The 10,195-nt window shown below is 44.2% G+C and overlaps 1 pseudogene; it reads left to right on the top strand.

Moving 5' to 3' along the window:
- Nucleotides 1-510: 510 nt before the first annotated feature.
- LOC122215208 lies at nucleotides 511-7,897 on the top strand (annotated as a pseudogene).
- Nucleotides 7,898-10,195: the final 2,298 nt, after the last annotated feature.

Here is a 10,195-nt window from a genome sequence, read left to right as displayed (position 1 = left end):
TCTGCAAACCAAGGGGAAAAGACCTCAGAAGAAACCAGTCCTGCTGACACCTTGATGTCGGACGTCCCAGCCTCCAGAACGGTGAGAAAACACATTTTCTGTCGGCGAAGCCACCGGGTCTTGGCAGCCCAAACAACCTAATCAGCAGGTAAGCGGGACCCGGATGGCACCTGCAACATTCTCTCCGTCTTCATTGAAGCTCTTCACCCAAACCGTCTCTCCTTTCCTGCCCCACCTCCCTGCCCGAAGCACATCATTTAAATCTGCCTTCCCCCTCCTCATGAAGAGCAGCAGCGCCAATTAGAAGAGGCAGTTCATTTCCTGGCTGGAATATCAGCTGCCCGCCCCAGACAGGAGCCAGCCGGCTCTCCCAGCCTACGTGCCGCAGTTGGAACATCTCGGCACTCGGAACAGTGCAGCCGGGCTACAGATGGACGGTCCTTCCGTTCCAATGAGCAATGGCCTGTCGCTGCGTTTCAGTCCTTCACCCACCGTCAATACCCGGTTCGGATGACGAAGGGCGATTTGTGTGGTCCTGCCGGGTCTACAAAGGGCCAAGGGATTGTCCCCAACATCTCCATTGAAGAGTGGACCAGAAAGGTGAGGAGGCAGAGTTGGCTAAGCGTTCTGAGATGAGACTTTAATTTATGTGACCACCGTGAAGGTTAATATTTATTTATTTACTTTTAATTTTTTAAAAAATTGTTTGAGGTTTACTTCCTTTTGAGGGAGAGAGAGAGAGTATGTGTGAGCAGGGGAGGGGCAGAGAGAGAGGAAGACAGAGAATCCGAAGCGGGCTCCAGGCTCTGAGCTGACAGCACAGAGCCCAATGTGGGGCTTGAACCCGTGAACCGTGAGATCATGACCTGAGCCGAAGTCAGAGGCTTAACCGACTGAGCCACCCAGGTGCCCCTAAATGCTTATTTAGTTTTGAGAGAGAGAGAGAGCAAGTGGGAGAGGGGTAAAGAGAGAGGGAGACAGAGGATCCGAAGCAGGCTCTGTGCTGACAGCAGAGAGCCCAGTGCAGGGCTCGAACTCACGAACCACAAGATCTTGACCCGAGACCTTAACCAACTGAGCCACCCAGGCACCCAAGGTTAATACTTTTGGATGACTAATTTTCCTTCCTACTCTGGATTTTTCCTGCGGCAGCAGTAACTGTGTTGATCCCATTTTCATGTAACAATGGCAATTCCTCAGCCTTCCAACTTGCGCTAACAGTGAGTTTCCAAACAGTGGGCACCTAATCTGGTACATTTATCATTTAGGGCTTGGTAGGTTTGAGTACGAATCTTGGCTTTTTCTCGAAGGGGGATCAGGAGCCATTCTCCAGTGGTATATTAGTTTGCTACAGGTACCATAACCAAGTACCGCAGATGGGGGAGCTTAAACAACAAAAATGTCTTTTCTCACATGGGGGCTGGAAGTCTGAGATCAAGGGGCGGACAGGTGGGTTTCTCCCAAGGCCTCTCTCCTTGGCTTGCAGGTGGGCGTCTGTCTTCTCTCTGTGACTTCACGTGGTCCTCCCTCTGTGCGTGTCTATGTCCGGATCCCCTCTTCTAAGGACACCAGTCATATTGGATTAGGGTCCGCCCTAATGACCAAATTTTAACTTAATTATGTCTTAAAGGCCCTGTCTCCAAATACAGTCACATTCTGAGGCACTGGGGGGTGGGGGGGTGGGGTTAGGGCTTCAACATAGGAATTTTGAGGGGATGCAATTCAGTCCGTAACAGAGGGTTTCGAACAGGAGAGAGATGGTATCTGATTCTTTTCAAGGACCCGGTATGGCTGTTGTGTGGAGAATAGAATAGACTATAGGAAAGCAATGGTGGTGAGGGGCACCCATCAGGGGGCGCCCGCAATAATCCAGAGGACAGAAGATGGTTGTCTCCACTGAGGTGTGGTAGCCGTGGATTTGGTGAGGAGGGATCTGACTCTTGAGTGTGTTTCAAAGGGAGAGCTGAGAGGCTCCGCTGGTGGCCTGGAGGGTGACACAGAGAGAAATCCTTGAGAGTCCCTCCACGGGCTGGTGGAGCTGGGAGGCCTCTGTGTGGTCCAAGGATCTCCCACCTTGGTCTTTTTCAAATGTACCGGATGCAAGGTTTACCCAGATGATTCTTAAAAACACAGATTCCTGGGATCTACTCTGAACCTGTTGTTCCAAGTGGTAAAAAGGAAAAACCGCGGGGCCGAAGAAAAATAAAACCGAGGAAAAGGAATGGCTTTGGGGGACTCAGCAGACGCGTGGCTGGAAACTGGGCACACCACACAAAGAAAACTGCAATTGTGTTACACATTGTTGTGCTTGCGAACTTAAAACAGCTTAAACGAGGAAAGGGGTCTTTCCTGGGCATCTGGCTTGATTCATTCATGACCACCGAGGGCCCCCAGGATTTCTCAATAGAGGAAGGCTTAAGATTATTATACTGAGGACACCTGGCTGGCTCCGTGGGCGAAGCAAGCAACTCGATCTCGGGGTTGTGAGTTTGAGCCCCACGTTGGGTGTAAAGATCACTAAAAAATAAATAGAACTTGAAAAAAATTTGGTACTAATATTAAGTGCGATCGCATAAACCAAATTAAGACTGGGAATACATTTTTTAAAAAATTTCCTTATTTGTGGATGAAAATGACATTATGTCTGGCATTTCCTTTACAGTAATCCAGTGGGAGAAGAGTCTGTATATGAAGCAAAATGGACCAGGAGTTAGTAATTGTTGAAGGTAGATGATACATACATGGGGGTTCATTCAATCATCTTTCACTTGGGGCACCTGGGTGGCTCATTTGGTTAAGTGTCCAACTCTTAATATCAGCTCAGGTCGTGATCCCCGGATTGTGGAATAAAGCCCCGCGTCGGGCTCTGTGCTGAGCATGGAGCCTGCTTGAGATTCTCCCTCTCTCTTTCCCCCTCCCCCATCTCTCTCTCCCCCCTCCCTCTCTCCCTCTGCCCCTCTCCCCCACTTGCGCGATCTTTGATCTCTCTAATGTCTCACTTGAGAACAAAACCTCGTCACCATTGTTATCTTTTCACTCGAAACTGACAGCTCCTTCAAAGGAAAGGCTGGAATTTTGACAATGTAATTTGTAAATAATTTTGACTAAAATCAAGTGTAACCCACATTAAAACCATCATTAAACACAACTGCAAAACATACGTAAATGACAAACCAGAAAACTCCAACCTCATTCTACGTTGCCCTCCCACACACCTCTGTACTTCAGTTGAAATCAAGAAGAATTCGTAAACAGAGAAGTTTAGTTAAATGGTTTACAAACAATTCCATAATTCAATATCAAGCAGGCACATGATGAGGAAGCACCGGTGTTATGGTGAAACACTACACATGTTATATAGCACTTTGGGTCAAAGACACTTGGGGAAGTTTACACGTCGGGTGGCTAGCACTGTGACTCTAAATGTTAATTGATGTAAATATTTTATCTTTTGTCATTGTATCCTAAAAGTCCTCAACATAGAATTCAGTGTATGAACAGCAAGGTTTTTTCTTTTTTTTAGTGTTTATTTATCTTTGAGGGAGAGAGAGAGAGAGAGAGAGAAACACAGCACGATCAGAGGAGGGGCAGAAAAGAGGGAGACCCAGAATCTGCAGCAGGCTCCAGGCTCTGAGCTGCCAGCACAGAGCCGGATGTGGGGCTTGAACTCATGAAATGTGAGATCATGACCTGAGCCCAAGTCGGACGCTTAACTGACTGAGCCACCCAGATGCCCCGCATGAACAGCAAGTATTAATCTTAAGCTGGTTTGGATTTACCAACTTGGTCTTAATAAAGTGTAAAAAAAAAAAACAACACAAGGAAAAAGAAGAATTTGTGATAAGGATATGAAGTACATCTTTATAATATAGAAATGCAGAATTGCATGAGGCTGAAGGAGTGACTGGAACCAAGCAGTTGGACAAGTCAGGAATGCACACCATGGTCCCCCAACCACTCTCTTCTTTGCCTTTCTTTGTGTTCTTGCTTTGTTCTCATTCTTCTTTTCCTCCTTCTCTTTCCCCTCCTCCCGCCACCCCTTCCTCTCTCCCTCTGGTTCTGCCCACTGGCCTCCTCTGCTTCCTAGGCCTGTGGCAGAGCTTGGCTGCAGCCATGCACTGGAGCTGGTTCTTATAGACTCTTGAAAGCCCATTGTTATTTGCAGGAATTTTGTAGACTGGCTGTTAGGCATGCCTGTTATTAAAAATTAAATTATATAGGGGTGCCTGGGTGGCTCAGTCGGTTAAGCGGCGGACTTCGGCTCAGGTCATGATCTCGTGGTCTGTGATTTCGAGCCCCGCGTCGGGCTCTGTGCTGACAGCTCAGAGCCTGGAGCCTGTTTCGGATTCTGTGTCTCCCTCTCTCTGACCCTCCCCCGTTCATGCTCTGTCTCTCTCATCTCAAAAATAAATAAACGTTAAAAAAAAAAAAATTATTAAAAAAAAAAAAATTAAATTATATAGGGGCGCCCGGGTGGCTCAGTCAGTTGAGCTTCCAACTTCAGCTCAGGTCATGATCTCACGGTTTGTGGGTTCGAGCCCCGCATCCGGCTCTGTGCTGGCAGCTCGGAGCCTGGAGCCTGCTTCGGATTCTGTGTCTCCTTCTCTCTCTCTCTGCTCCTCACCTGCTCACTCTATCAATCTCTCTCTCAAAAAATAAATAAACAATAAAAAAAATTTTTTTTATTGCACCATAGCCTTTGCATTGGGAATAGCACAAAAATTTGAGCAAATGTTCCAAAACTATTACCCTTTGCAGCAAAGAAGTCCTCCTATCACTAACAAGAAAAGTTTTGAAATAGGTCTTTGTTGTTTTATTTTTGCCTTCCTAAGATAACACAACATAAATGAGAATTTATGTTCATAACATTCATGTTGGAATTATCCTCATCCAACAATTATGACTAAAGTTTTGCTACAAATACAAGAATTCAGCAAAAATCAGTGAAAGCTCTCCATTAGAATCAATTGGCTATGTGGGATTTGCAATAGAGTATTATATATTTTATTATACATAAATTATATGCTATACATCAGTAAGCTTTGTTATATATATACTCATTTATTTTTCACAAAGAGTTGGCTGTTAAACGTCTACCAGCATCCCACTGGATGCCTGCCTCATACTCCTGAAATAACATCTATTTCCAACCAGATTAAAATAGTCCTTTTAAATTCCAATTTTGTACTCCCAGGGGGAGATCATCTAATCTGATAGGATGAGTCAATTGACTGCCATCGGTCCACTCAGCTCAGTCTAAGGACGCAGGATAACATAGTATCAAAATGGTCCTCCTAATGCCCCCAAGCCTATTCCTCAAGGGGAGGGGAGGGTGATGGGCTGAGCAGGCATTCCACAGAAGTGTCCACTAGAACATGACATGGAGAAACTCTGGCTTCTGTGAGAAGCAAGCAAAAAGTCACACAGAGAGGGGCACCTGTGTGGCTCAGTTGGTTAAGCGGCCGACTCGCAGTCTGTGAGTTCGAGCCCCACGTCGGGCTCTGTGCTGACAGCTCAGAGCCTGGAGCCTGCTTCCGATTCTGTGTCTCCCTCTCTCTGTACCTCTCCCCCTAACTCATGCTCTGTCTCTCTCTCAAAAATAAATAAACATTAAAAATTAAAAAAAAAAAAGTCACACAGAAAAAAACCAAGATGAAAAGAGAGTAGGATAAGTTAGAAGGGGAAAGATGAGTGAGATCAGAAAATATTACAGGAAAACTAAAATCCAAGAACAGAATTAAAATCCATTTTGGAGGATGTCCTTTGAAAGTTCACCTAGAAGGGAGGGAAAAAGATCCGAGAAAATGATAGCTGCCAAAGATTAGAAGCCAGAGAACACATAGTTCTGCCAGAGACACAATAGAACTATCCACGCTCTCCTTTCCTGTACTGACATAATCCTAGTTTTGTTGGAGGTGGCATAAAAAAAACATTCACCAGGGGCACCTGGGTGGCTCAGTCAGTTAAGCATCTGACTTTGGCTCAGGTCATGATCTTGGGGTTCATGAGTTCGAGCCCCGCATCAGGCTCTGTGCTGACAGCTTGGAGCCTGAAGCCTGCAGCCTGCTTCAGATTCTGTGTCTCCCTTGCTCTCTGCCCCTCCCCCAAAAAGAAAAATAAATATTAAAAAAATTAAAAAAAAAATTCTTCAAATGTGGATTTGTGACACAGTTCTGCCCAGGGGATAGTAAGCTAAACTCTGCTGAAGTTTGCTGGGACAGTTTTGCGCCTTTTTTTTTTTTTTTTTTTTTTTTTTTTTTTTGAAAGTAATCTCTACACCTAAGGTGGGACTCAAACTCACAGCCCCAAGATCAAGAGTCACATACTCTTTGAGCCTGTCAGGGGCCCCTTGGTTTCCTGATACAGGTACCATCCTTTCCTCCTCCTGGCTTCTTTCACCTTTCTTCTCACTGGATCAGGGATGTGATCGCTGGTGCTGGAGCAGCCATATTTTGACCATGAGGGAAAAGGCCAAGGGAATCAGGGCTTTAGATTCCAACATCCTTAAAATACTGAACCAAGACTAGCAACTGCTTATCCCTGGGCTTTTCTTTATGTGAACAAAATAAACCTCTATTTTATTTAAGCCATTGATAATCTGGTTTTCTGAAATAGGAACCCCCAAACCCTAGTATGATGTGCTAGTATGAATATGATTAGTATTTCTGAAGAGGAGAGCAGAACATGTGAATTAGACCTAATAATTGAAGTTATGTGAGAATAAAGTTATCCTGAGATTTAAAAATATGCAGATAAAAGAGCTTACTGTCTTCGGAATAGAATCAACAAAAGATCTAAAGACATCCCATTAAAGTACCTAAACTTTGAGGAAAAAGATAGGATGCAGGTAGAAAAGATGGAGATACCAACAAAGAAACAAACGTCAGCCTGGTGTTGATCACAGCATCTGCGAGGTTTTAAGGAGGAATACCCTGGGACCCAAGGATTTTACATGTATGAGGGGAAAAGAAGCTTATTCTCAGACACGCCAGAGCTCAAAAATACACCATACCTAACATACAGTGAAACACTATGCAATTATGTTCTTAAAAAGAACATGGAAGTTTTCTCAGGAGTGACGTGGAAAGACTGTCAAGATCCATTGTTACACGAAAGAAGGAAATTGCCGAACTGTATTATAGTATGCTATCTTAGGGATTAAAATAGAAAAATAAGAATCTATATTAATATTGGCATGTTTATTCCTAAAGAAGTCTCGCTTCTGCAGAGGTGTCCCTGACGCTAAGATCCGCATCTTTGACCTGGGGCGCAAGAAGGCAAAACGGGACGAGTTCCCGCCATGTGGCCACGTGGTGTCAGATGAATATGAGCAGCTCCCCTCTGAAGCCCTGGAGGCTGCCCGCATTTGTGCCAACAAGTACACGGTGAAAGGCTGTGGCAAAGGTGGTTTTCACATGGGGGGTCGGCTCCACCCCTTCCACGTCATCCGTATCCACAAGACGTTTCTGTGCTGGAGCTGACAGGCTCTGTACAGGGACGCAGGTGCCTTGGAAAGCCCCAGGGCACAGTGGCCGGGGTCCACACTGGCCAAGTAAGTCATCGTGTCCATCCGTACCAAGTTGCAAAACAAGGAGCGGGTGACTGAGGCCCTACATAGGGCCAAGTTCAAGTTCCCTGGCCGTCCGAAGATCCACGTTTCCAAGAAGTGGGGCATTCCCGAGTTTAACGCCGACGAATTTGAAGACATGGTGACTGAAAAGCGACTCATCGCAGACGGCTGTGGGGTCAAATAGATCCCTGATCGTGGCCCCTTGGACAAATGGCGGGCTCTGCACTCATGGGAACCTCAGCACTGCCCCTCCCTATTCATGCCCACCGATGAATCCTGCTTCCTCTCTGAAAAAAAAAATTTTTTTAGGGGTGCCTGGGTGGCTTAGTTCAGTGAGGTCCTCAAACCCCCCATCGGGCTCTGTGCTGACGGCTCAGAGTCTGGATCCTGCCTCAGATTCTGTGTCTCCCTCTCTCTCTGCCTCTCCCCCCACTCACTCTCTGTCTCTGTCTCTCTCTAAACTAAATAAACGTTAAAAATTAAAAAAAATAAAATAAAATTTTTAAAAATGAAGATTGTTAAACTAAAAACATGAATTATTTGAGGGGCACCTGGGTGGCTCGTTGAGAAGAATGTGTGACTCTTCATCTCAGGGTGGTGAGTTTGAGCGCCATGTGGGGTGTTGAGATTACTAAAAACTGAATAAATAAACTTTAAAAAAAGAATTATTTGGGGGCGTCTGGGTGGCTTAGTCGGTTGAGCATCCGACTTCGGCTTAGGTCGTATCGCGGTCCGTGAGTTCAAGCCCCTCGTTGGGCTCTGTGATGACAGCTCAGAGCCTGGAGCCTGTTTCAGATTCTGTGTCTCCCTCTCTCTCCGCCCCTCCCCCACTCACGGTCTGTCTCTGTCTCTGTCTCTCTCTCAAAAAGAAATAAACATTAAAAAATAATCATTTGAAAAGATTAATGGAACAGACAAGTCTCTGGCAGGTGTATCATTAAGGAGCGATCACACAAATATCCAAGATTTTAAGCTTTAAAGGATTTTAAATACTGGGGGCTTATAAAAGAACCCACAGATTCACAGAATCTTTAAAAATTAAGGAAATAACACGTTCCACAAAATAACACAAAAGAACAGGGAAGAACTGTTCAGTAAATCATATTAGGATAACCGATTAGTAATTAGGAGGATATATTTAATTTCTCCTTTCACATAATTTACCAAAAATCAATTTTCAGCATATTACATGTTCTCTCTAGGGTTGATTGGTTAAAAATTGTGGAAAAAGTATACATAAAATTTACTAACTTACCATTTTAAGCGTATAGTTTACTAATGTTAAACACACTCACATTATTGTGTATTTAACCTCCAAAATTCTTTTTTTTTTAATTTTCTTAACGTTTATTTATTTTTGAGACAGAGCATGAATGGGGAGGGTCAGAGAGAGAGGGAGACACAGAATCTGAAACAGGCTCCAGGCTCTGAGCCGTCAGCACAGAGCCGGACGCGAGGCTCAAACTCACGGACTGCGAGATCGTGACCTGAACCGAAGTCGGACGCTCAACCGACTGAGCCACCCAGGTGCCCCTCCAAAATTCTTTTTATTTGACAAAACTGGAAGTCTATACCTGTTTAACAACAACTCCCCATTCCCTCCTCCCCTCAGACCCTGGCAACCACCATTCTATGATGAATTTGACTACCGTAGGCACCTCGAAAAAGTAGGAACGTACAGTATCTGTCCTGTCGTTGGCTTGTTTCTCTTAGCATAATGTCCTCAAGTTCATCTGTGTTCCAGCATGTCACAGAATTGGCTTCCTTTTTAAGGCTCAATAATATTCCATTTTTCCAGTCTGTTTATTCATCTCTTGGACCCTTGGGTGGCCTCTACTTCATTTCTGTTTTAGCTATTACGAATAATGCTGCTATGAACATGGGTGTGATATCTCTTCAAGACCCTGTTTTCAATTATTTTGGTTATACAGCCTGACATGAAATGGCTGGATCCTATGGTAATTTTATGTTTTAGTTTTCTGAGGAACCGATATAATGTTTTCTGTGACGGCTGCCCCATTTTACATGTCCATCAATAATGCACAGGGGTTCAAATTTCACCACATTCTCACCGACACTTGTTTTCTGTTTTGTTTTCTTTTTAAGTATAGCCATCCTAATGGGTGGGAAGTTGTATCTCACTGTGGTTTGATTTTCATTTCGCTAGTGCCTAGTGATGTGGAGGATCTTTTCATGTGCTTCACTTAACGCTCATTTGTATATTTTTCTTGGAGAAATGTCCGTTCGAGTCCCTTGTCTGTATTTGAATCATGGTTGTTTTTGTGTTGTAGAGTTGTTTGCTATACATTCTGGATATTAATCTTTTTCATATATGTGATTTTCAAATATTTTCTCCCATTCTGTGGGTTAACTTTTCCCTCTGTTGACAGTGTCCTATATTGCACAAAATTTAATTTTGATGAGGTCCAAATTTATCTATTTTTCCTTTTCCTGCCTGTGCCTTTGGTGTCATATCCAAGAAACCATTACCAAATCCAATATCATGACGCTTTCCTCCTATGTTTTCTATGAAGAATATTATAGTCTTAGCTCTTATATTTGGGTCTCCAATCCATTTTGAATTAATTTTTTGTACATGGTGTTAGGTAAGGGTCTAACTTCATT

This window comes from Panthera leo, chromosome A3 (genome assembly GCF_018350215.1).
Source record: "Panthera leo isolate Ple1 chromosome A3, P.leo_Ple1_pat1.1, whole genome shotgun sequence".
NCBI classification, from domain to species: domain Eukaryota; kingdom Metazoa; phylum Chordata; class Mammalia; order Carnivora; family Felidae; genus Panthera; species Panthera leo.
This window is presented reverse-complemented; position numbering and strand designations above follow the sequence as displayed.